The sequence below is a fragment of the Saccopteryx bilineata genome, chromosome 3 (genome assembly GCF_036850765.1).
Source record: "Saccopteryx bilineata isolate mSacBil1 chromosome 3, mSacBil1_pri_phased_curated, whole genome shotgun sequence".
Classification (NCBI taxonomy): domain Eukaryota; kingdom Metazoa; phylum Chordata; class Mammalia; order Chiroptera; family Emballonuridae; genus Saccopteryx; species Saccopteryx bilineata.
The window spans coordinates 271,673,110-271,700,894 of NC_089492.1; the positions used below are offsets into that span (position 1 = coordinate 271,673,110).

General features: G+C 43.6%; 1 protein-coding gene across 15 annotated transcripts in view; it reads right to left on the reverse strand.

The window, feature by feature from the left end:
• Positions 1-27,785, reverse strand: part of EPB41 (erythrocyte membrane protein band 4.1) — a 173,899-nt gene that overhangs the window by 137,639 nt on the left and 8,475 nt on the right. Inside the window, exon 1 of one of the 15 annotated variants that reach the window (XM_066269869.1) lies at positions 13,909-14,042. The exons of the other annotated variants lie outside the window; for them this stretch is intronic. The gene's annotated coding sequence lies outside the window, so the exon portion shown is untranslated. Of the gene's footprint in view, positions 1-13,908; positions 14,043-27,785 lie in introns of those variants that run through there. 15 annotated transcript variants of the gene reach the window in all.

Genomic DNA, 27,785 nt, shown 5'->3' on the forward strand with positions numbered 1-27,785 from the left:
TGGGAGTTGATGCTTCCAGCTCCTCCCCCCTTCTCTCTCTCTCCCTCTCTCTCTCCTCTCTAAAAATGAATAAATAAAATTTTTAAAAAACCAAAAAAATTTTTTTAAAAAAGTTTTTTGTTTGTTTGTTTGTTTGGGGTTTTTTTGTATTTTTCTGAAACTGGAAACGGGGAGAGCCAGTCAGACAGACTCCCGCATGCGCCCGACCGGGATCCACCCGGCACGCCCACCAGGGGCCACGCTCTGCCCACCAGGAGGCGATGCTCTGCCCCTCCGGGGCGTTGTTCTGCCGCTACCAGAGCCACTCTAGCGCCTGGGGCAGAGGCCAAGGAGCCATCCCTAGCGCCTGGGCCATCTTTGCTCCAGTGAAGCCTTGGCTGCGGGAGGGGAAGAGAGAGACAGAGAGGAAGGAGGGGGGGGGTGGAGAAGCAAATGGGCGCTTCTCCTATGTGCCCTGGCCGGGAATCAAACCCGGGTCCCCCGCACGCCAGGCCAACGCTCTACCGCTGAGCCAACCGGCCAGGGCTGTTTCATTTTTGATAGGAAAAAAAATGCTTTCTATCTTAATAAATAAAAGCCAAGATCTTCCAGACCTAGCTTTAGAAGGAGATTCTGCACATAAGGTGGGATAACTGGAATTCACAGCGAGGACTTTTGTTTTCAAAGATTCGCCTTCCCCTGGGGAACCCCTTACTGACATTAGGGAGTGTTGCTTTCTCTTTAAAATTTCTGTCTCGCCTGACCTGTGGTGGCGCAGTGGATAAAGCGTTGACCTGGAAATGCTGAGGTCGCCGGTTCGAAACCCTGGGCTTGCCTGGTCAAGGCACATATGGGAGTTGATGCTTCCAGCTCCTCCCCCATTCTCTCTCTCTCTGTCTCTCTCTCCTCTCTGTCTCTCTCTCCTCTCTAAAAAAAAAAAATAATAAAAATAAAAAAAATAAAATAAAATTTCTGTCTCAGAGGTGAGTCTTCTCTTAACACTCCTGTGGTACACAGCTGAGACCAGGCTGGAACATTTGGTACTTTACTTACTAACTGCTCAGAGATACAAAAGGGGAATAAGCATAGTTACTAGTGTGCTTCTGTGTAATCAATGCTTGCAAGATAAAACTTTCAATTTGTGGTCTTCTGTTGGATTACCTGCTTCTTGGCTGTGACACACCTACCTGCCTTCCAGTGGCAGAAGCCATGCCTAACTCTTCTACCTGGAGTGCTTCCAGCATATTCAGATCACTCTAAACTCAGAGGAGAAGGCCCAAGAAAAAAAGGGGTCCTCTATCTTGCTAGCCTATTGTTTCATTTGAGAGAGGATACACTTCTTGCTGTGATCAACACCAGGCCTATACAACCCTTACGGGAGGCCACAGTTACCAACAGAATATCTAATTATTATTCACAGAAGAAAAACACAAACAGTAGAGGGGTTTTGGAGTACATGTAGTTCCTTTTAATCATTTGGAGTTCCTTTTAATCATTTACCTCAGATTATACAATTTCCGATCATAGCTCAGTAATTTGGCACAAAATAGCTCTCAATAAATATTCCCTTCCTATTTATTTTCTTTTTTTTCACCATTCTTTGATTCTTAATACCTTTTGATATTTAAGGAGTTACCCTTTGTTGTCTTTTTTTTTTTTTGAGAGAGAGTTTGTTGTTCCAGTTATTTATGCATTCATTGGTTGTGCCTTTTATGTGCCCTGTCTGGGGATCGAACTTGCAACGTTGGCATGTTGGTACAAGGCTCCAACCAAGCTATTTGGCCAGCACCCAAATCTGTATTCTTATTGGTTATTATATCACATTACCTCAGAAATACTATTAGCAGAAAACTGTTCAGCAAAAGCATGGAAGAGAATGATTTAAGAGAGGGAAGAGGAAGTTGGAAAGAGAGAGATAGAGAAGGATGGAGAGGAAGGGAAAGGAAAGGAGGAAAAAAAGAAAACAGAAAAGGGAAGGATTTCACCAAAGCATAGAAGCTCATTGTGGATTGAATGTCAATGATGGGAACATTTAAAGTTAGTATATGCACTTAGCATAAATGGAGAGAAGTACCTGACATAGCTAGCATTTGATTTGTGTTAATTCCTTTTCTTAGGAACAAAGACAAGAGCCATGTAGAAAAATGCTGTCTTAAGTTTAATCTTTTGAAAAAGTTCAACTGTAAAGATATTAGAACAGGAAGACAATTGGACTTTGGGTGATCGAAATGCAGCATAATCAAATGTCAAAATAACCTAGAGATATTTTCCCAGAATATATGTACCCTGATTTATGAATGTCACCCCATTAAAAAAAAAGGATATTAGAACAGATATCCATCAACAATAAAACACATTTCCTTACAGAAAATATTCTATAGGTAAGAAGAACCCAGAATTGTGGCAACTATAAAAGTTATACATCAGCTCTCCGTTCCAAACAAAAAGGGGAACAAACTGTCTCACTTCTCCAATATGTTTAAATGCAAAAATACATGCAAATTCATGAATTCATTAAACTGCAAAAGCATTTGCTTTCTTATTTACTTTAAGACAATAAGGTGTAATATCTTTCTGTATCTGCTAAAAGTCACAAAGATCCAAAGCACTTCAGATTTCAGGTGGCTTGTGTACAAGTGGCCCTGCAAAAATACCCTCCCAACGAACATCAGCCAAACCCCTTCCTGTTTTTCACCTTGTATGTTTACTTTCACATCTGCTGCAAAAGATAAAAGCAACAATGGAGACATCAACCACATGACCGAGTCCTACCCGGAAATGAAGCTATGAAGCCAGAGTTGCTGTGAAATGGGTCTTTAGACACACAGGCTTAAAAATGTCACAGTGTAAGTCTGAATCAAATCCAAAGATCACCACTAGACAAAACCATACAGTGTATTTCTATATAGCCATATTTATATACAGTAATCGTATAGACACATTAATACCCAATTTAATTATAAAACAGTATGGGTCAAGATGCAAAAATTATTCTTCTTAACCAAAGATTATTCTCTCCCATCTTCATGAGGTCATATTTTCTCAAAGGGAACTAACATGTATTTATTGATTATCTGCATGTGACAGGTACATTGCAAGGTTTATTTTCGCTGTTGTTGTTATTACTATATATCTGTGTAATGTGGGTATTATCCTCATTTTACAGAAGAGGAAACTGAGGCACAGAAAAGTACTTTCACAAGATCACAATCACTAAGAAACCATTGGCTTTGGCAGAAGGCTTGCACGCAAACCTTTCCTTCCCCGCAAATCTCTCCTTCCCCAGCAAATCTCTCCTTCCCTGCTTGCTCACGAACATCTTCAGTAAAAGTGCAGCAGGAAAGAATGTGGCTTTGAAGTCAATTTTCACTTGCCAGTTGTGTAACTTCAGATAAGTTACTTAACTTTTAACCTACTACTTAAAATGCAAAATTGAATTAATCACACCTACTTCACAGGGTTGTGGGGAGGCTTATATACAGAACTAATGGCTAACATATATCTGGTGCCAGACACTATTCTAAATACTTCACATATATTAACTCATTTAATCATCATAACAACCTTAAAAGGTAAGTATTTTTTATCACCTCCATGTTATACAATAAGTAACCTAAGGCAGAGAAGTTAAGCAACTTGCCTAAGGTCACTAGCTGAAGAGTGACACAACTAGAATATAAAGCCAGGCATTATGGCCCTGGAGCCCATACCTTCAACACCTATGTCATACCTATAAAGCACCCAGCACAGAGCCTGACTCATAATAAATCACCAATAAACACTAGCATTTTTATTTTACCTGGCATATAATACCACCCAGTAAATAGTGGCTAAAATGTTTTAAACCACATAGAGGAGCCAGAATTTTAACCCAGCTTTTACTGTGTGCTTTTCCCATAACTACATGCCTTTCCATGATATAGCACCACTAATCCTAAGTATTTTGTGCATGCCCAATCATGTCTCCTAATACAAGATCATTATACTTCCTTAAGACAGGAGTCATTCCTTCTATATTTTTGTGACCATATACATTCACAGGGTCCTGCTCATTATGTATAATCAATTAATATGTATTAAATAAATAATCATGCTATTCCTCTGCCCAAAATTCTCCCAAGAATACTCGTCTCAGAAAAACAAAACAAAAAAACGCAAAATCTGTAGCTTAGCCAACAGGCACTATATGAACTGCCCTTTCTCCAACCTATAACCTCTCTGAACTCAACTCCTACCATTTGCCCCTAGACCATTTTAATCCCACCATGCTGGTTTACTTAACATTTTTCAGTGACAGCAAACATGCTTAACCTTCATCCATGCTGTTCTTCTGCCTGGAACGCTCTTCTCCAGATTATCACTCAGGATTCGGCTCAAGAGTCACCTCATCTGAGGTCGTTTCTGACCACTCCATCTAAAATATCCACCTCACCTCCCTCACTCTTTGTCTCCTTATTCTGCCTTCCCTGTTCCTCACTAAAATCTTATATTTTACCCATAGTTTGTATACTTGTTTATCATTTGTCCTCTTTCACTAAAATTTAAGCTCCACAAGAATAGATACTTCTATTCTTTATTTTTATTATCATAGGCTTTATTCACTGCATGTTCCAGTGCACTTAGAATAGTCCCTGGTGAATAGTATACAATCGACAAAAAGTCATTAAATTAATAAATGGTAGATGTATTGGTTATTTATTGTTGTACAACATATTACCCCCAAAATTTGGTGGCTTAAAACATCAAACATTTATTATCTCGGTTATTATGGGCCAGAAATTCAGGCATGGCTTAGCTGGGTGTCTTTGGCTCAGGGTCTCTCATGAGGTTGTAGCCAAGCCGTCAGCCAGGTTTGCATTCATCTCAAGGATCTATTCCGCCTGGACAATCTGTTTTCAAGCCCACGCACATGGCTGCTGTCAGGTCTCAGAAGATCTGCTCCAAGCTCACTTACACAGTTACTGGCAGATGTTGGTTTCATACCATGTGGGCCTCGCCATGGGCTGCCTGAACATTCATAGGATATGGCAGCCAGTGATCTGAGTGACAGGGAGAGGGCCAGAGAATGTCAAAGATGAGAGTGTCCAAGACAGAAACCACAGCCTTTTGTAGCCTAATCGTGAAAGTGACATCCCACCACTATTCTATTCATTAGAAGTCAGTCACCAGGACTAGGTAATAAGTCAAGGGAAAGAATTACACAAGGCATGAAGCCAGAGGCAGGGATCACTGGGGCCGTCTTAAAGGCTGCCTACCTCAATAGGCAAAGTAAAAATCTTTAAACAACAAAAAACACACCTTGCCCTTTGGCCACCTGATACATTCTTTATATTCCTCAAATATGATGTTATAATCATTGCGCAATCATTCATCTCAGTGCTAGTCTTTTCAATTGTACAGAACACCAAAGGGAGCACATTAACTATTCTTTTTTTTTTTTTTTTTAAGGTGAGAGTATCGGAGATAGTGAGGCAGACTCCCACATGCGTGCCGCCAGGAACCCTGTCTAAGGCTGAAGCTGGAGTACAAAGCTATTTTTAGCACCTGAGGCTATCCTGCTAGAACAGAGCTATCCTCAACACCCAGGACCAAGCTGGAACCAATCAAGCCACTGGCTGTGGGGAAGGAAGAGGGAGAAAAGGGGGAGAAGGAGGAGGGGGAGAAGCAGATGGCCGCTTCTCCTGTGTGCCCTGACAGGGCATGGAACCTGGGAGGTCCATACAGTGGGCTGAAGCTTTATTCACTGAGCCACCACCAGGGCCTAGAGTATATTAACTAATGAACATTTCTTGTCAGCCAGTGTTCAATAAATCATATTAGAGATAATGCAACAGCAAGGATCAGTCAACAAAAATAGCATCAGAAGAAAAAAGAATTATTACATAAATCTTGCTAATGTAGATAACACCAATTTTTTAAAAATATGGATCAAATACTGGTTGATATTATGGAAATACTGTTAATTTTCTTATGTAAATGCTATTGTGGTTATGTAGGATAACATCTTTATTCTTAGCATAGGCATACCGAAGTGGTTCAGGAATAAAGTGTTTTAGGAGTAAAGTGTCATATCTGCACCTTACTTACTTGCACTTATAAGAAATAGAATACATGTACACACATACAGAGACATAATCAGAAGCAGAGTCAGAATTATAATCCAGGTCTGAAATCTTAATTGTCCCGGAATTCACATTCTCATTACATCTCTGTATGTCCAATGTGTCCCCTATGTTAGCTACTATTTGTGTTTGGGGGAATGGGGAGGGCAAGGAAAGACATGACATTGACCCTTTGCCCTCCAGAAGCTGACAATCCTATTGGGGAATACAAATTTTATATGCAATATAAACAATATATGACATATCTGGTATGGAACAAATAAATACTGCAAGAGTTCAGAAGAGGATACCAATAAACCTTCAGAGGATAAAATATCTTTAAAACCTCTTTTGTTTAACAGGTTTCTTATTCTTGGCCTCCTTTCCCTTAAGTACCTCTCCTTTTGTTTACTTGGCAACAACTGACTATTTCCTACCTAACAAAATTATCTGGAGACTATCTAAACATAAAATACATGTTTTGCCTGTTTGGAACACAGGATATGATTTTTTTAAAATAAATATTGTTTACATTTTCACTGGAAAAACCACTAAATATAGTACTATCTGAATTTTCTTGCCTTCAGAAGCAATTGTGTTGTTACAAGTGTTGAGGATGCCAGAAAGCTTGAAGATTTAAAAATAACCTCACAAAGAGCTCATTTCCAACACCAGATGGAAAGAAATTACTCCAAAGACACGTGTGTGGGAGGACATATATACAACATCATATGACACCATGCAAAGGTTTATATAATTAGGTAATACCATCAAAACTAGCAGGACTCTGCAGGTAGTAAGTTAGCAACTGTATTGATTCTCTAAACCATTAAAAAAGATAAAAGGGCAAGAGAAACAGTAAGTGGGCGGTAGCAAAAAATAAGCCTTCACTTGAAGCTGCTTTCCATGTGTCCCTATCCACACTGAAATGGTTGGCAGGTAAAATCTGAGGGCTTAAATACTTGGAGCTCTTGACAGTTCTGCCTGTGTCCATATGGTCAAAACTGGGGGGGGGGGATGAATTTCAACAATCTGTACCAAGTGTATTATTAAGGTGAAACACTTTCACTTGAATGTATGTAGAACATCAAACTGGTAAATTACTTGACATATCAAGTAAAATAACACTTCTTTATAAGATATTTGATTTTTACACTCAAAGATGTAAAAATATGTTAAGATAGCATTGTGTTAAATGATTCTAATAGGGTTACTTAAATTATGTAAGCATTAAGTAATGGCTAAATAGCCATCACAAATGAAGCTTGGCATAGTATTATATACTCACAAATTACCAAAAGTATTACATTTCTATTACACTTGTGGGTCACAGGCTTAAATTTATTTCAAAATAACCCTATGCTTGAATGTTAACTCACTGACAGTTCCTCGTTTAAGACTTTTTCTCTCTCTCTCTCTCTAAAAAAAAAAAAGAGAGAGAGAGAAACAGAGAACACACACACAGGGACAGACAGGAAGAGAAACAAGAAGCATCAACTCATAGTTGCGGCACCCTAGTTCTTCGTTGATTGCTTTCTCATATGTGCCTTGACCAGGGGGCTCCAGCTGAGCCAGTGATCCCTTGCTCAAGCCAGGGACCTTGGGGCTCAAGCTACTATGGGGTCATGTCAATGACACCACACTCAAGCAGAGTCCGCACTCAAGCCGGCAACCTCAGGGTTTCAAACCTGGGTCCTCAGCGTCCCAAGTCCAAACTCTATCCACTGTGTCACCCCCTGGTCAGGCAAGACCTTTTTTTTTAATGTTTATCTTACTGATTTTAGAGAGAGGCAAGGAGGTAAGAGACAGAGCGAAAAGGGAACATTAATCTGTTCCTATATGTGCCTTGACCAGGGATCAAACTGGTAACCTCTACGCTTCTGGATAATGCTCTAACCAACCAAGCCACCCAGCCAGGGCCATTTAAGACTTTTAATCATAACTTTTTATGGTTCAGTGCAGATACTATCAACATATAAAATAAAAGTCTTCTGAGTATTAATGTAGAAAGGGCCTAAACCTCGGTCTGTTATGTACAGTGCTAAAATTCAGACATGCCTGACCAGGCGGTGGCGCAGTGGATAGAGCATCGGACCCAGGTTCGAGACCCCAAGGTCACCAGCTTGAGCACAGGCTCATCTGGTTTGAGCAAAGCTCACCAGCTTGGACCCAAGGTTGCGGGCTTGAGCCAGGGGTTGCTCGGTCTGCTGAAGGCCCACGGTCAAGGCACATATGAGAAAGCAATCAATGAATAACTAAGGTGTTGCAACGCGCAATGAATGCCTCTCATTTCTCTCTGTTCCTGTCTGTCTGTCCCTGTCTATCCCTCTCTCTGACTCACTCTCTGTCTCTATAAAACAAAAAAAACAAAAAATAAATAAATAAAATTCAGACATGCAGGTTGCATTTATAAATCACATATAAATACAAGAGTATATGTTATACCCTATTTTATCTTATTATTTCCACCTATTTCCAAAAAAAATTGGCCTGACTTGTGGTGGCACCGTGGATAAAACTTCGACCTGGAACACTGAGGTTGCTGGTTTGAAACCCTGAGCTTGCCTGGTCAAAGCACATACAGGAAGCAACTACTATGAGTTGATGCTTCCTGTTTCTTCCACCACCACCCCCCCTCTCTGACCCTGTCCCTCTCATCTCTCTAAAAATCTATAAATAAATTTTTTTTAATTTGAAGTGTTCCTATCCTTATTAATAGATAATATTAATAAGATTAAAATATAGATAATATTGAGCATCTACTGCTTCTTTCAATCTTATTTATTAATATAAATGTTTAGTCATAGTTCCTATTCATTACATCAAACAATCTTGCCTCTTCCTACCCACTCTGAAAGATTACTTTAACCCTACCCAAGCTCTACTCCACCTAGCTCAGCAACAATTTAATTTCTACAAATAAAGATTACCCTGAAAGTTAAGAATGATAGGAGAAGGCCTAGATTAATTGAGGAGAAGTGACCCAAAGAGCCTTCAGTCACAGAAGGAAGAGAGAGTAGCAATTTAATAAACAATCACAGTTTAATCCATACGATTTGTCTTGGAGATAATACAAGATAACTGCAAAATGAGAACTGGTCTTAATAAATGCAATAAAATAAATAAATATTAAAACAAACATGATGCCAGAATGGCTCTGGAATTTCTATATAGAAGGGACTTTCAGAGGTAACATATTTACCTAGGTGACTTTGGGAAAAAGCTGATAAAGATTAGAGGGTAGGGTATATTAAAGTCTCTCCAAGTCATTCATTGAATTGTATTGGCCAAATCCATAGTATATTGCTTTCCTTTAAAGTTAAAAGAACTAGCCAATTTATTTTCAAATACTTCAAGATGGATACAATCCCATATGAATAAAAATAATTAGCAAAAACAAGTGTAAAGAGACTTTGATCATAATCACATTCTCCCACTAACTTTTCCTAAAGACCAACACTTGAAGTAATGGCAGCAAGGCATTTAATTCTAAGCAAGATCAGCACTCAAAATAAAATATCAAGATCTTTCTAAGATCTCCAATTTCTCAATACTGTCCATAACTATAGCTTTTTTCTTTTTCCCTCTCACTGTGTATTCATTAAACAGCAGCAGAGTAAATCAAAATACTAATCTAAAACAGTGTGTACACCACAGTATTTGTTACGCTGCATTTTACTGAACAAATTATAACCCCACTCACAAAAAGGCCACACAGTAAATTACCAATGACATACTAACAAACTTAAATAGACAACAAAAATTAACATATATACATATATATATTAGGGGTTTTTTTGGAATCTGGTTCTTCTCTAAAATCTATTATAAATGCAGTGAATCAATTACCTTCCAATAATTCTATATTCTCTATATAAGGCTTATAACTGATCAATTCATCACATTATTTTTATTACCCTTTTAAAAGTTTTTAAAAGTTTCATCTTTGGAGACACTATTCAGAAAAAAAGCAAAGTTTCTCATTAGAAAAAAGTTATGCCTGACCAGGCAGTGGCCCAGTGGATAGAGCATCGGACTGGGATGAGGAGGACCCAGGTTCGAGACCCCGAGGGCTCATCTGGCTTGAGCACGGGCTCATCTGGTTTGAACAAAAGTTCACCAGCTTGGACCCAAGGTCACTGGCTGGAGCAAGGGGTTACTCGGTCTGCCGATGGCCCGCGGTCAAGGCACATATGAGAAAGCAATCAAGGAACAACTAAGCTGTCATAATGAAAAGCTGATGATTGATGCTTCTCATCTCTCTCCGTTCCTGTCTGTCTGTCCCTATCCCTCTCTCTGACTCTCTCTCTGCCCCTGAAAAAAAATTTTTTTTTAAATAAAAAAAAAAGTTATTAGAGTTGTTATTGTTTACGTCACAAATTTTAAAAAGTGATTCAATGCTCAAGAAATAGGGGGAAAATAATTCCTTTAGAGGAAGCAATGAATATGCATGTGACCAATCACAAATCTAATGAGATTCTTGGAAAAGTACACTGGCAGCACTTGGGCTGGCCTTCTTCGATAACAAGGAAACAGATTGTAGTCTAAACCTACACTCCTCTTGATTTCAGAACCAAAGTCAGCCCCCAATGGCCATTGATATTCTAAAGTTATAATAGCAAATCACCAATACAAAATTGGATTTGAAAATTCAGAATACAATATAAGCAAGGCCAATCACTCACATCACAAATTGTAGACTGACCATCTATTTTATAACATAATCTACTGGTAAGCATATCAAAGCACCTAAAGAGAATTCAAGAATCCCTTGACTACTACTAGGCAACATTTCTGACAAGCTTAACTGAGAGCTTTCTTAGGAACAGGAGGAAGGAAACCAAATAGCACTGTAATCACACGATCTCTCATAATATGAATTTGTTTAAAATTGAGACCATAAACTAAGAAATGAGATGAAAAGCTAGCTCTGTAATTTCCAGAAATGTTAAATTCAAGCTGCACACAAGAAAACATCACACTGGTGAACTTTAAATGTGGGGCACAAACCTGACAAAAGAGAACAACAGGAAAAATATAGAGGTTATATCTCAACCAAAAACCACAACCATTTTTTTCAGAGGGGACAGAAACCATTTAAAATCATTTGTTAATTTACATATTAGAAGTGTTTCTCATGGAAAAAAAGAGATAAGATGGAAGCACTTTTAAATATACAAAGAGGGAGATTTATGTATTATTTAGTTAATATATAAATTATCATGTTATTTTATATAATCTATGGAGGATAAGCTTTAACACATAGGTCTATTCACCATATCTACTATTTTAAAGCAATAATTATGATTTGAACATTTAACAAACATTAAGGAAATGTTGGCCCTTAGACCACCAAGAAAGTGAACAGATGCAGAAAGCAAGCAGAGATAAAACTTTCTCCTACTAGCTTACGCTATTTGCTGACCACCGGAGTTCCCAACATTAATTGGCAGAATTCTTAGCTTTGAGTAGAATGGAAGCCTAAGAGTTTTTCTTAATCTACCATCAACCATCAACTACCATAATGGCTGCACACATTGATACAGCACTTAGGGTCTAAATCCTTTTAATGAACACCGGTTAAAGAAAATTCAAATGTCTGGCCATACTATTGAAGCTCAAAAGAAAATTCAAAACAAAACAAAATATTTCATCAAGTTCTTCAACATAGGGAATTTTTCCCCACACTTCAAATTACTAATATAGTTAACAATTTTAAGGTAAGAGAACTGAAAGTGGTCAGGAGGAAAATATGCGTATGACAAGCATAGATGAAACCACGTGGCCAAAGGTACAGAGATGAGAAAGTATGGGTTATTACTGAGCAGCTCTTTCTGGTTGGAAACTATAAGTAATAAGGATAATACCTACAGGAACTAAGGATAAATTTGTGTTGTTTTAGGCAGTTAAAAAAATAATAATAAAGGTGGAAAGGTAGACTGAGGCCATTACTATACAAGGACTTACCTGTAAGGTAAGTATTTGGTATAAAAGACTGGTATAAATGTTGAGAGAATTTTAGTGAGGCTTAAAAATTAAAAACATTTATTTCTAAGCCTAAATTCAACTATACAAGGAAAAAAGTGTAGTTTTGTTACTAGAAGGAAAGGAATCAGGTTAGCATGCCGAGCTTGGGTCTAACAGTGAGTTCAGTTTTAATAGTGGCAAAGATACTGTACTTCAGTTTCCCCAGGGCTCAGCACAATGCCTATCTTTACCTTAAATAAACCTTCTTATTGAAAGCACTCTGAATTAGCACCTTCATTCCAAGGCAAACTGATAGCTCAGTTATTATACCCACATTTTTAATCATTTATTGAGTGCTTACTGTATGCCAGACATTCTGCTATATACTCTACATGGATTATATTAATAAATTCCTGATAAACTATTTTATAAAACCAAAAATTGTACAGCCAACAAAGAACTTACATGTTTCCACTTTAGAGAAAAGGAAAACGAAGAGTAGTTAACTTTCCATAGAAAGTAAGGGTTAATGATATACTCAACAAAATTGGGATGAGAATTATACAAAGGAAATATAGTATATCAAATAGTATAGATATATGTAACATACATGAGATATCTTGTGCATATATACTTAATTAAAAGAATGAAACAACTAAAATTTATGGCAGGGCTGAGAACACTGAAAATTAATGATTAACAGCATTGAGTACAGTATATCCTCAAGAGAGTAAGACATAACCATGTCTTACAATTTTCCCTAAAAACAGAAAGAACAAAATAGCAGCTGTGAAATCACCCAGACTACTAAAAAAAGCTCAGTATCTCTTAAAACAAAACAAAACACAACACACCAAAAAAACCCCAACTATCTCCTAATCAGCAAAAGATGCCGAAAACCGACAAGTCTTCACAGACTAGTCATTTATGGTAGGTAGGGTACAGTTAGAGAAACAACAGGATGACAGTCGCTGTCATGTGGGCAGAAACCAATCCGTCAGCAATTTGTTTCACGTGAGATCACTTTCTCTCTCCAGAGAATGCCTGATCCTGGGAAGAATAAACCAGTTTTGGCAAAACCCCCATCAGGAAGAATAGCCTGCTGATGATTCTTACAGGGCGAGCCTCCAGCCAGTCTCTCCACAGGTATTTAAAAAAAAAAAAAAAAAAGGCAGCCCAGTGTGCAGGAGGAAATATTTCTAAGCCGACAGATGCGCGAACTGAAAAAGGAGGTCACGAAGCTGAGAGAATAGATTTAACCCTTTGGTCACGGGAACCGTGAAGACTGGGGGCGGGGGGGGGGGGCGTTTGCGACCTCCGGGTTGGCGATTTTTTTTTAATAATGCGGGTGTCTATGGCGGGAAGGCCTTAAAGTCCCCGCAGGGCTCCCGCCACCCCTCAGATTGTGCCCGACTTCTTCAGACAGCCGGCTACCTCGTCACGAAGAAAGCGCTCTGCAGCTGCACCTACACCTACACCGCGCGAAACCTGCAGTTCCCCCCCAATCTGGTTTCTTGCCCAGGCTCCTGCCCACTGTGCAGTGATTGACGGACCTGGCCGGCCCGATCTGCCCGCGTCAAAAACAAACCGCAAGCCTAACTTTGAAACGCTCCCCCAGCTCAGCCCCCGCCTCTTCCTTCTCGGGCCCGCCGCGTCTCGGTTCCAGCCCCTCAGCCTCCGGCAGGCGTGTGAGGGCCGGAGCGCCCGAGCCCCTGGTCCGGGGCCTGCGGGGGGCTGGAGACAAAGAGGCTGTGGCGCCGCGGCGGCCGCCAGGACCGTCCCCTCGGGGACAGCTCCGCGCCCCGCTCCCCACCCCCCACCCCCGCCACCCCGCTCGCGCGCTGCAGCCGCCTCGCCTCACCCGCGGCTCCAGAGTCTGGTCTCCCGCGCCCGCCGCTGCAGCTGCCCGATGAACAATGGCAGAAGAAGACGCCGGCGTCCGAGGATCGGGCCCTCAGCGACTTGCTGGCCCGCCGGCTGCAGGCGGATTGACTGACTGACTAACCCACCAGCGGAGGGAGGGAGCAAGCGAGCAAGCCGGAGTCTCCGCCGCGCGCCCTCCCGCCTTCCCCCGGCGAGGCGAGGCCGGCCCGGCCCGCAGCCAGCCCGCCCGCTAGCGCGCGCCCCTCCCCCTCTGGTCGCCACAACATTGTAGTAAATTTCTATTGGAGAGCGCTGGAGGGAAGGAGGGGGCCGGGCCCGCGGCCCGTCAACCCATTGGCTAAAGCCAAGTTCTGGCTCCTAGGGTTCCCCACTCCCCCAGGAGGGTAAGGAATGGGGAGGGAAGAAAAAAAGAGGGGAAAAGGCAAGGGGCTGGTGGCGTTTGCGCACGCGCACGTCGAACCTGCTCTAGAGTCCGGGTGTACCCGGCCCCTGCAGCACCCACGTGCGGAATGAGGCAGCCACTGCCCAGAATGAGGGTGAGGCCCTTCCACCCCGAGGAGGGCCAGGTAAGAGGTCGAGATTTGAAAAACTCAGGGAAATCTGAGGTTGCTGCCAGGCTACTCCAGCTGATTGCCCCCTAATGCACCTGATAACCTTGATTAAGTCACTCAGCTTTTCTAGGCCTCAGTTTCCTCTTCTAGTAACTTGACCATCTCGAGATGGCCATTCAAACCCTGACATTCGATTAGACTTGACCTCTCCTGGAAGCTATGTAAGGCCTGAAATGGATGCTGAGTGTTGTGGCCAAGTCAAGATTTCAGCTGTCTTCTTTGTTTAAGGATTTCCTAATTCTGCCCTGGCGCCCTCACAATCATCAAAAAAAATAAAAAAGAAAACCTAGCTGAACCTAGGGTTGCTCTGGCAATTGCCTTACTTGCCTTTATTTCCTTTCAGAAGTTTCAGAGCTCCCTGACTCCACATTCCCTGCCAGGTTGGTTTCTGAACAGGCTGGGACCCCACAGAGCAGAAAGAAGACTGTTTTAAGCATGGTCACTATAGAGTAAGACAGGTTCTGCTATCCTCATTTTAAAGAAGAAGAAACCCAAGCAGAGAGGCTTAGACGTGCCAGGATAATGTGATATCAGAGCCAGTTCTATGGTCTCTTGGTATCTAATCACAGCCCTCTCAAATCTCAGCTCAGCCTCTACAAACCAACTACCTACGTTCATTTCTCAATCTCCAGGTCTCCCTAATTGTTTAGCTTTCTCTGTATCTGTTCCAGACTCCATAAAGGAGGATAATAAAAATTTCTACCTCATAAGAGTTATTGTAGGAATTAAATAAGTTAAAATATGTAAAGGTCTTAGAACAGCACCTAGTTCATAGTAAGAGCTACATAAGTGTTAATTATTACTGCTATTTGGAGACAAAAGTATGGACTGAGAGGTGTGATGCTGGCTAACATAATATATTTGTTAAGCACTCAATTGTTCTCAGCACTGAACTGAGCACATTATATGAATTATCTGCTTGAAACATCCTGACAACCCCTAGAAGACCACCTGACTACCCAAAACTACTTCCACTCACAATCCTTTGCCCTGCTTTAATTTTGCTTCATAGCACTTAGTTCTACCTGCCTCTACTATATATGTACTATTTGTTGTTCCTCTCAATAAATTGCTGTGATACAGACCCACTAGACTACAAGCTTCAGGAGGGCAGGGACTTTATCCCTTTTTTCCATCTCATGAACAAGTTATTTTATATATACGGAAGCTGAGGTTTATAAGGTCAGATGACTTGGCCAAGGTCACTCTGTGTACTAAGAGTGAAACACTTCTTCTTCTTCTTCTTCTTTTTTTTTTTTTGTATTTTTCTGAAGCTGGAAACGGGGAGGCAGTCAGACAGACTCCCGCATGCGCCCCACCAGGATCCACCCGGCACGCCCACCACGGGGCGATGCTCTGCCCATCCCGGGTGTCCCTTTATTGCGACCAGAGCCACTCTAGCGCCTGAGGCAGAGGCCATGGAGCCATCCCCAGCGCCGGGGCCATCTTTGCTCCAGTGGAGCCTTGGCTGCGGGAGGGGAAGAGAGAGACAGAGAGGAAGGAGAGGGGGAGGGGTGGAGAAGCAGATGTACGCTTCTCCTGTGTGCCCTGGCTGGGAATCGAACCCGGGACTTCCGCACGCCAGGCCGACGCTCTACCACTGAGCCAACCGGCCAGGGCCGAAACACCTCTTCTTGAATACTCTGGTCCCTTGTCTCAGGTCCTCCAGTTCAGCTATGTCTCTGACTGGGGAAGCTCTAGCCCTACCACCTCTGTGCCTCAGAGGCTTCCTACACCTAGACCTAGAAATCTGCTACCATGAAGGATAAATCCCAAAGATCAACCCCAAGATGGCTGACCACTACCACCAAATTCAGATTCATAAAAACCAATATTCTCTGTACCATGAAGTGCTAGGCAATGACACATCATACTAAACAGGCTTGGTTGGATGCATAGAGTGCATAGTATTTAATAAACTTCACCCTGAAAAAAAAGTAGGGTCTCAGGCTGGCAGAAAATAGCTAGACACAGGCAGTTATAAACCATTCTTAAATTCAGAGTGCCAAGCAACACTACACCAAGAATTGTTGGCACAGATTTTATGGGCTTTAAAATCTGAAAGACTTAAATTCTAGTCCTGGCTTTTAATTCTCAGCCCGAAGATGAAAGAGCTTTGTAAACTGTAAAGTACATAGCATCCACACAAGGGGGACTTTTTAAATTAATTAGTTCCTGCGTATAGTGGGGCCCACACATAATTGGGGGTACAAGTAGTAATGTTCTATCTGAAGGCAGAGAAACTACTCTTACTCAGATGCCCATCTATCCTCACAAAAGAGGCCTCCTGCAAGCCGGACATTGAGTCTCCACTTACCCTATAGAGGCTGCCATTGAGTATCAAAGTAAAGGTCTCAAGCACCATCTCTAAAGCTAATAATCACCTAGGCAGAAACTCAGCTTCCTGCCCTGCCTGCTCCACGCTCACATCTGGGTGGCGGCTGTGCCATGATCCAAACCCCAGGGTGGGGTCTCTAGGGGCCATCGCTAGCCCGCCTGCCAGCTGAGCCTGCCACTGTCTCCCCCATCACCCCTCCTGTTCCTTCCTAGGGAATACAGGCCCTGCTAGCTGCCTGTCAGCCCCTGAAGCAGTCAAGGCTACTAAGGAAAAGAACAAAAAGAAAAAAAGACAGCGTGAAGGGGTCCTAATCCTTCCCCATTGCAAGCTGAGCTCCAGCAAAAGTAAATAAATACCAGCTGCATGGAGGAGGGTGAAATTAGATGGTGAAATTAGGTTGTGACCAGTGGGGAAAGCCAGGGAGGGTGGATGGGGCCTCCAACGACCTGGGAGAGATGAGATTGAAAGAAAGCGGGGAAAGAGTGGGGGCACAGTTGGAGTCCAAACCATTCCCAAATCTGGGACATGAGCCGATTAGGGACACAGCTGGCCTGGCACCCCAAAGATAGGGCTCATGGAAAACATTTGTCTGTTGGAGGCGGAGAGTGGGGTGGCAAGAGATGAAGAGGGCTATGAAAAGCTGTGCCCACCAGCAAAGTGTTCTGAACAGTCACTACTGAATAAACACCAATCCTGGAACCAAAGGTATATTAAGAGCAGAGCTCTCCATCCTGCTCATGGTCATTAAATTGCAATCATTTGAGACCTATTAAACACAAATGATAAATCAAACAAGCTGTAACAGGATGGGAAAATAACTGTTCATATAGTGGTATGCCTTTTCTAGAGAATTTTTTTCTAGTAGAAGGACTTGAATTGTTCATAGAAAATATATAGTTAAATTAAGAAAATTACGATCACCATAAAGCCATCAGTCAGAAATAACCACCATCAATATTTTGGTGGGAGACTTCCCTTCAAGTACCTTTTCTTACAGCTATACTTTTTTGTGTGTATATATATATATATGGTAAATAAAGTCACACAAAACTGTTGATTTTATAGGTTAAAAATGGTCAACTATCAGCAACTTTAATATGGTTCAACCTAATGCTCTTTGAAATTTAGATCATATTGTCTGGAACCAACATTTTTCACCTAACAATATGTTATGACATGACATTTGCATCACCATTCTCAACAGTATCCTGTTATATTATTATAATAAATGGATATATCATAATTTGGTTAAACCTAAATGTTGGACATTCAGGTTATTTCCCATTTTTTGCTCTTATATGACACTTGAAAAACATCCTTTAATCTAAACCATACCCATGATTATTTTTCTAGGATGCATTGACTGTAGTTTTTTTTTTTTTAATTATAGCAAACAAGACTGCCTATTCTGGTTGAGGTAAAGGCAAAAGAAATCAGATGCAATGAAAGTCTATTTGAAAACACAGAGCATGTCTTGACCTCTTTGACACATGCATTTTGCTTACAAAATTACATTAAGCTCTGTCTTAACGAGTTTTCTGTGCACAGTAAAAGCAAAAAAATAATGTAAGTAAAATAAATATATTGGAGTTGACAAGTATGTTCTTTCTGCTGTGGAGACACTCCAAAAAACAAGGAGCCAAAGGGAAGGAAGTTGAAACTATAAAAGAGGACCTGATGAATAGGTGCTAAGGTATTCCTTTAGGCCTCGAGATTTACAAAATGCTAGGACTGGTAGGACCTTAGAAATCATCAAGCACTGCCCTGGCCAGTTGGCTCAGTGGTAGAGCATCAGCCCAGCATGTGAATGTCCTGGGTTTGATTTCTGGTCAGGGCACACAGGAGAAGCACCCATCTAGCTTCTCCACCCCTACCCCCCTCATTTCTCTCTCTCTCTCTCTCCCCCCCTCCTACAGCCATGGCTCAATTGGAGCAAGTTGGCCCTGGGTGCTAAGAATGGCTCCATGGCCTCCACCTCAGGCATTAAGAAGAGCTTGGTTGCTGAGCAACGGAGCAACTCCCTAGATGGGCAGAGCATCCCCCTTAGAGGGCTTGCCTGGTAGATCCCAGTCAGGGCGCATGCAGAAGTCTGTCTCTGCCTCCCCTCCTCCCACTGAATAAAAAAGAAAAAGAAAAGAAAAAAAATCATCAAGCCCAAGCTACTAACTTTTAAACAATTTTGAAAATGGGTCAAAAACTGGAAGGGACTTGTCCCAAGGTCATACAGGGCAGGGGTGTCAGAGCCTAAACTAAGATGCAAGTCTGCCAACCCCTGCTACAGGATTCTGTCCACTGCCTTCCTCTAAGTTCAGCTACATTTCCCTTCCAAAGCTGGAGGCCAGACTAAATTCTACAGCCATAAAACCTAGGAATGTCTGAGCTGGAAGGGAATTTAGAGATAATTTCTTATTTTAAAATGACAGCTATATTTATCAGGTGTTTACTATGTGCCTGGCACATATTAAGTACTTTATATGCATTATTGCATTCAGCCTTATAGTAACCCTGCAAGATATTATTAGCTTCAATTAAAGTTAAAGAAACTATAGCCTAGAAATGTTAAGTGATTTGCCTAAAGTCACACAGCTTAAACTAGGTCTATGTAATGCCACTGTCCTCTGCTCCACTCTGCTCTCACACAACTCTCAGGGTAGCAGTCTGGAAATGATAAGAATGAGCAACATCAACATCTGTCCCAAGACCCCAAGGAAAGGCTGTTGTGACTGCTTCTGATTGTGGCCCTGAGACATTCAGGAGGGACCCAAAGATCTGGCCTCCCATGACCCTCCCAACCACCTTCTCTCACCAGCTGGAGTGCACCTAATGACCCTGATCCAGCAAAGCCTACAGCTCACTCAAGCTTACCCCACTAATTCTCTCCTCCTAGGGCAGGGAAACCTCTAGGCTAGCGAATTTCTCAAGAAACATGGGACAGGCTCAGTGTCATCAGCTAGTTGAGCCCCTTCTAAAACTGGTGAAGTCAGTCTGGCCCACCCCTCACCTTGGAGAGGGCAGAGAAGGAGCTATAGGGAAGCAGGGGGAATTCAGAACCCAGAAATGGCCCAGGTTGGATACGCTCCACCATCCTCCAAAGCTGCTGTGGCAGGACAGTCCCTGAGTTGCCTGTGTAGCATTTAGCTTGTCTTAATTTCTAAGCCTTCCAGAGACTGGGAGGGTTTCAGTGGAGAAGCAAGAGACGAATGACTACAAATAACTTCCAGCCTCAGCTCTGCCAAAAGTTCACCGTGTGACTCCAGGCAAGTCACTTAGCTTATATCTTAGTCAGCTCAGGCTCCCCATAACAAAATACCATAGACTAAGAGGCTTAAGCAACAGAAATTTACTTTCTCGCAGTTCTGAAGGCTGGCAGTCTGAGATGAGGGTGGCAACCCTGGTCAGGTTCTGGTGAAGGCTCTCTTCCTGGCTTATAAGCAGCTGCCTCCCTAGGTCCTTACATGGCAGACAGAGTGAGCTCCTGTTGTCTCTTCTTCTAAGGGCTCCTCCCTCATGTCCTCATCTAACCCTAATTGCCTCTCTAATGCTTTATCTCCAACTACCAACACATTGGGGGTTAAGGCCTCAATATATGAATTGGGGGGGACACATAAACATTCAGTCCATAACACCCTCTCTGGGCTCCCATATCCTCACCAAACGGAGGTGGCAGTGCCTACCCAGGATGTCATACAGGGTAGCAAGTAGGGACAAATTATGTGAGGGGTGAAAAAATTCTAAAATTATGAAGCCCACACCTGCACTGCATGTGATTTTTATTTTTTATTTTTATTTTTATTCTGTTGTCAATAAGCCAAAAAAAATGCTTCAATCCCAAGGCAAAAGCTTCCCTGGAAGTGAGGACACACTGGTACCCCCTTTCTTCATCCAACAAACATTTATTGAGCACCTCCTTTGTGTAGGCACTGGGGATCACAGAATGAATGAGATCATTCCAGTAGCCATAAGAATAATTCTCATCATCCCATATATGGGTAAAAAGAACATGGGCTTTTGAGGCAAGCCAACATGGGTTCAAATCAAAGCTTCACCATTGAGATACTATGTGAGTTCAGTCAAATCACTTTCTCTCTCTTTCTTACCTATAAAATGGGGATGACATGGGCCAACCACTGTATTAAGTAATCCTTTATATACAACATGTCACTGAACCTTTACAACAGCCCTTGGAAGAAGGTATGACTGTAATTCTCATTTTAAAGATGAGAAAGTAGGGTCTGAGAAAAGAGAAAAACTTACCCAAAATCACCCACATAGTAAGTGTCAAGAGTTAGGATTTAAACCTACATCTGCCTGGCTTAATTGCTAATATCCTCTTACATTTACAGATTACCTGCATTTCCATGAGGGTCATTACAATACCAGCAAAGATGTATAGAGCACTCACTAAGTGCCTAGGTACTTGACCTGCATTCTCTTACTTAGCTCTCACAACAACCTTATGGAGAGGGTACTCTTTTAACCTTATTTTATAGCTTTGGGAACTGACGTCAGAGAAGGGAAGCAATGTGCCCAATGTCACACATCTAGAAAGGGATATAGCGGGGAAGCCAGGTGCGTCTGACTCCAGAGCTCTAACCTTTGCCCACTACACTATCTTGCCTTTCTTTTGCAGTGAAGCCAAGCAAGTGCCTTTATCTCTATTTGACAAATGAAAAGGCTGAGGCCCAGCAAGAGGTAATGATGTATGTACGGAGGATGACCCAACAACTCAGCAGCTAAGCAGGGACTTGAACCAGGCTTCTGAGTCTTAAACCCAGGATTATTCCCTCCACCCGTACTACCTGATTCCTGAGCATCAGAAAATGCCCCTGTCTGCTGGACATTGGGAAACCCTATACCTCGCACCTCTATATAGTGAGCCCCTTTTATGTAGAAGTCCCTATGTATATTGGCTAAGCATGGAGAGCCAAGTGCGTGGGGAAGAAACTGCAGAATACTGCCTGGGGAATACAGCAGTTGAGCTGGTTACCCAAGTGCCCCTAGCTGGGGGCACCTCTATCTTGGTCTCCCTAAGCCATCGACCCTGGTAAGGGGGCACTTACAGAGGAAGCTGCCCCGGGCCTGGGACCCAGTGGCTGGCACAACTCTCTGTAGTGATTTCTGCTGAAAAACAAAAGCTGGAGCCTCTGAGCCTAAGTGCTAATTACCAATAATGACATAATAACTATTGTGGGCCCAACAGCCAGACAGCCTCAACTAGAAATACTGCATAGCTCAGGCACAAAAGATTTGGGCACTCTAACTGAAACTGATGCCCTGGCAGAAAATGTTAGAAGCAAAAGAGCTTCAGGGTTGACCCAGCCAGAGTATTAGCTAAGAAATGGAGAGGATGATGACCACTCTTACAATCATTTATTGATAATCTACTGTGTGCTCAGCACAGTGCTAGACCCAGAGAAAAAAGGCTTTATTATTTCATTAATTCACTCCACAAATATTTACTGAGCACCTGCTATGAGCCACACACTGTTCTAAGTACAGGGACTATAACACTGAACAAGACAGATAAAAATCACTATTATCTCTGAGCTCACATTGCAGTTAGGGGAGGCAAACAATAAACAAATATTCAATAAACTATAACATGCCAAAAAGGGATAAGAGCTATGGGGGAAAATAAGCCAGGATGGAGGATAAAGAGTGTTAGTGCTGCAGCAGGATAGGGTATTACAATGTTAAATAGGATAGTCAGAAAAGGCTTTAATGAGAGGGGGGCATAAACAAAAGAATTAAGATGAGAAAACAGTCATGAAAGTACTATTTGGAGGTAGAGTGATCCAGGCCAAAGGACCAGCGAGTGCAAAGGTCCTGGGGTGCACCTGATGTATTCAAGGTCTTGCCTGAAATCATACCTCCAGTCATTAACAGAACTGGGAGAGAAAAGGAATCAGAAGAACTGATTACCCACTGTGAACTTGAACTCTCTTAAGCCTTAGAACAATTCTGGAGGTAAGAATTATGCTCACTAGTCTCACCATTTTACAGAGGGAGTGAAACCCAAAGAAGAGAAGTAACTGATCCCACACCAAACTGCTAGAATAGGCAGGTCTATTGGACTCCAGCTTTCCCCAGCCTCCCAGCTCCTCTTCTCTGTGTCCTATCGATCCAAATCCAAAATATTTGTTGAGTGAATAAATGTATTTTTCTGAAGCTGGAAATGGGGAGAGACAGTCAGACAGACTCCCGCATGCGCCCGACCGGGATCCACCCGGCACGCCCACCAGGGGCGATGCTCTGCCCACCAGGGGGCGATGCTCTGCCCCTCCACCAGGGCGTCGCTCTGCCGTGACCAGAGACACTCTAGCGCCTGGGGCAGAGGCCAAGGAGCCATCCCCAGTGCCCGGGCCATCTTTGCTCCAATGGAGCCTTGGCTGCTGGAGGGGAAGAGAGAGATAGAGAGGAAGGAGGGGGGGGTGGAGAAGCAAAATGGGCACTTCTCCTATGTGCCCTGGCCGGGAATCGAACCCGGGTCCCCCGCACGCCAGGCCGATGCTCTACTGCTGAGCCAACCGGCCAGGGCCTTGAGTGAATAAATGAATAACCAATGAATCCTGCACATGTCTCAAACCCTACCTCCTCAACAAACCTTTTTCTGACTGGCCTTGACTAATTTCTTTCTTTTTTAAAAAAAAGTTTTATTTTTTATTTATTCTAGAGAGAGAGAGGAAGAGAGAAAGAGAGGGCACGCAGAAGCATCAACTTGTAGTTGCTTTCACTTTAGTTGTACATGAATTGCTTTTTGTATGTGTCTTGATGGGGCTGAACAAGGGTCCCCTTGCTCAAGCCATCAACCTTGGGCTTTTCTTGCCAGCGACCTTTAGGCTCAAGCTGGCAAGCTTTGGGATCATGTGGACGATCCCCCGCTCTAGCCAGTGATCGCACACTGAGGAGCCCACGCTCAGAGACAGCAAGCTCAAGGTTTCAAATCAGTAACCTCAGTGTTCCGAATAGATAGATGCTTTATCCACTGTGCCACGTTTTTGTTTTTGTTTTTAATTTATTGATTTGAGAGAAATAAGAAAGGAGAGCAATAGAGAGAAAGGAACATCACTATTCCTGCATGTGCCCCAACCAGTGATGGAACCAGCAACCTCTGAGCTTCAGGAGGATGTTCGAACCAACTGAGCTATCCGGCCAGGGCTATTTTTCCCACTTTATAAGTGAAAAAACTAAAGTTCATTGAGGCAAAACAACATGCTAGAGGTCCCCCCAGCTGGCAAGTGGTGAGACTGGGATTTAAATTGAGTTCTGTTGGCTCCCAAATCCCTTCTTTTAATCCTATAATATTTAATAGGAACCTCTGACATCAGTCCACCCCTTCCTTCTGTAAATCAAACTGAGAGTCTCCAAGAGGGCAGGAAAAGCTGGGGCCGGGGGTGAAGCCCTCCAGCCCCAGTCTGGTGCTTCTTCCACTCTACCACATTTTGGGCTGGGGACCAGGTTTCCTCGTTTAGGCCTATTTCACGGGCTTTGCAAAAGTCTTAGTGTTGCCTAACCAGGCGGTGGCGCAGTGGATAGAGCGTCGGACTGGAATGCAGAGGACCCAGGTTCAAGACCCCGAGGTCGCCAGCTTGAGTGTGGGCTCATCTGGTTTGAGCAAACCTCACCAGCTTGGACCCAAGGTCGCTGGCTCCAGCAAGGGGTTACTCAGTCTGCTGAAGGCCCGCGGTCAAGGCACATATGAGAAAGCAATCAATGAACAACTAAGGTGTTGCAACGTGCAATGAAAAACTAATGATTAATGCTTCTCATCTCTCTCCATTCCTGTCTGTCTATCCCTCTATCCCTCTCTCTGACTCACTCTGTCTCTGTAAAAAAAAAAAAAAAAAAAGTCTTAGTGTTGTCCTAGCTCCCTGAAGATTGTCTCGGGGAGCTCATAGTCCACCTCTGTTCCCTTAGCCCAGGTATGGGTGACACAGGACCCTTCCAACTCTACTTTTCCAAAGTGCTTGCAGTGGCATTTGATCAGAGAAGTCTGCAGAAGAAAAACTGTCCTCATGTGGCTTCTGGAAGAGAGACCATGAAGGTCTGGAGCCAGGAGGGCAGAGATCATCTGGGGGCAGGGGCCCAAATCAGACCGAGGGTGAGGCTAGAGTGTTCCGGCCAACAAGGAGACGGGGAAGGGGTGGTGGTGGTGCTGAGCCTCTCACTTTAAAACTGGTTTACTGGGTATCATTTGTTCAACAGGAAACTGTATCAAAATTCCAAGTCCCTAGACGGGAAAGAGGTAGGGCAGAGAAGGTTCTTAGAGGCAGCAGTTACAAAAGCAGTAACACTAGCTACCTACCATTAAGGACTCACAGTACTGATTGCTTTATCTCCACTATCGCCAATCCTCACAGTAAAATCAGCCCCTTCTACAACAGAGAAAACTGAGACTCAGAGAAGTACAGTGACAGCCAAGGTCAGTCATCACACTACACCCATTCATGGGATGCTGCCGAAAAGGGTCCAGGGACCTAAGTTCCTGCTGCCTGACCTCATGCCATTAGCTGCCTGCTCGGATTTGAGGTCCTGCACCTGCACCTAAAGGGACTTGGTCGCCAGCCTCTGCAGTAGGATCCAGAAGGTTCAGGGGCCCAGTTCTGCCCAGACTCTGGGGCCTCCCACAGACGCAGGACATCACACTTGCTCTTCTCCCAATCACGGAGAAAAAAAGGCCTGATTACTGGCTTCCAGGAGAAAAAAATAAAACTATATTTTTTCCCAAGCATTTGTCCCTTTTTCAAGGCTGCTGCTGGCTTTGGCCTCTAGCCAGGGAGACGCTTCTAGGGTGAGGAGTTGGTAGGAGCCCAGGCCTCAAGACGGAGTGTCCTTGGGCCTGAGGCCAAGGGGAGCAAGGGGCAGGAGGGGGCCGGCTGGCAGTGGGCCAGGCCCCCTCTGGAGATTTGGGCTTGTTTCTTAATCCTTTCCTTCCTTTGTTGGCCAGATCAGGCTGCCAGGAGAGGCAGGGGAAGCCGTGGGTGGGAGTAAGGGGGCAGAGCAGTCCAATTCATGCTGATATAATCCTTTTTATGGGTGTCCATTACATGTGCGAGGCCATTAGTGGGGATTACCTCGTTGAAGCCTCCACCCTGTGAGCATGGCCTGCTGTCCCCATTTCACTGAGGTGGAAATTAAGGTTCAGAGAGGACAAGTGACTGCGGGGCCACACTACTTAGGAGTGGCGGGCTGGTAAGGAACCCAGGTTGTTGACTCCTGGGAGAGGAGTGGGGATGAGAGAGGAAAAGGAGGGGGTGGGCAGGGTGGAAAGGGCCCCAGCGGTCTCAGTGAGAACAGGCAGCTGTGAGAATGCAGGGAAGAGAGGGTAGCAAGTGACCATCTACAAAGTGACTGTCTTCAAAGCCCTGCACGGTCTGGACCCTGCTACCCCCATCACCACCTATCTCTCCCTTTCTGCTCTGGCTGTACCAAACTACAGTATTTACATACCCTGAGCACATTATTTGGGTCCAAACCTTCACACATGCTTTTCCCTATGCCTAGAAATTTGTTCCTTCCACTACCCACCTAGGGAGCTCATATTCACCCTCCAAATTCTAGCTTAGCTTTCTCTCCCCCCCAAAGCCTAGAAAGAGTGAACTACCCGCTCTGCTGGGCTTGCTCAGAAGTGCTTCATGCTCCCCAAGAAGTAAGAACCCTGAGTCATCTCTGTGCCCCCATAACAAAGCAGCACACGGCCAGTGTTCCATAAATGATTGTTGTCTCTAATTGCATTTTATCACTGCATTTTTGAGGCAGGCAAAACAGGTTTTCTTCGTTCTCAAGGTAAGGAAAAGGAAAGCAAAAGTGGATGACTTTAGAGGTCACACAGACATTCAGTGACACTAGAAGCACTAGACCCAGGGCTTCTCCGTACCACACAGTCCCTGTCTGACCCCACCCCAAAGAGCAGTCCTGGCTGCCAAACCTGCCAGCATCACCACAAGGACCCACAAGGCAGGAGCGGGGTGCATGGGCTCTGGTGGCCAGAGGCCTTGTCCAGTGTCCAGCTCAGACAAAGATGCTACCTGGGGGAACGGAGGCAGAGGTGGCAAGGAGCAGAGAAGTGGATTTCCCCCACCCCAACCCAGCTCTGGTTCTTCCTCCCAGGTATGTCCCTTGGCCAGAGACCCCAGCAGGTCCCATAACCCTCCAAACGCCAAGATATCACTCTTACCTCTTTCCTCTCCTGCCTGCCCACTGCAGTCCATTATCACATCCTGCCTCCCAAACAGACCTCACCTCCCCACCCCTGCTCCCCATCCCAGGGCTCAATCCCTGCACCATACCCAGCATCTCTCACCTGGAGACTTGCCTCCACCCCTCCCCTCCCATCCGACCTCCACACCAACAAGTGATCCTCCCCAAATACACGCCTGCTTCATATTCCATGAACTCCTCACTGCCTCTGGGTCAAGTCCCCTAGCTCTCCTGGGCCTGCCTCTCCAGCCCCATGCCCCGAATGCAAGTCATGGCTCTGTAGTTTGGCAAAACAGTTTTTACAACTTGGAGTGCCTTTTCTTCTGGTCTTTGCCTGAGAAGATATTCACAGTTCACAATTTAGTGCATCAGTCAAAGTTGGTGGTTTCTGTGTCTTTCCCCCCAGAGCTAGACTCTTGAGTTCCCCGTGAGGCAGAGGGCAAGGACAACACAGAGTTGTGTCCCATCTCTGTGTCCCATGCCCTATCACGGAGTGGGCGTTAGTGAAAGCAGATAACTAAGTGACTAGATAACCTCCCAAGAAGTCTCGCCCCTCCCTTCACCTTGCAGGTGCTTTTCAGAACCTGTCCGACAGGGTTGCTATCTTCCTGTCTCCAGCAGATCCCTCCCAGACTGGGTCTCCACTGTCCCAAGAGGGATATCTTTATAATCCCAAAATACTACTCATAATTATAACTTTAATAA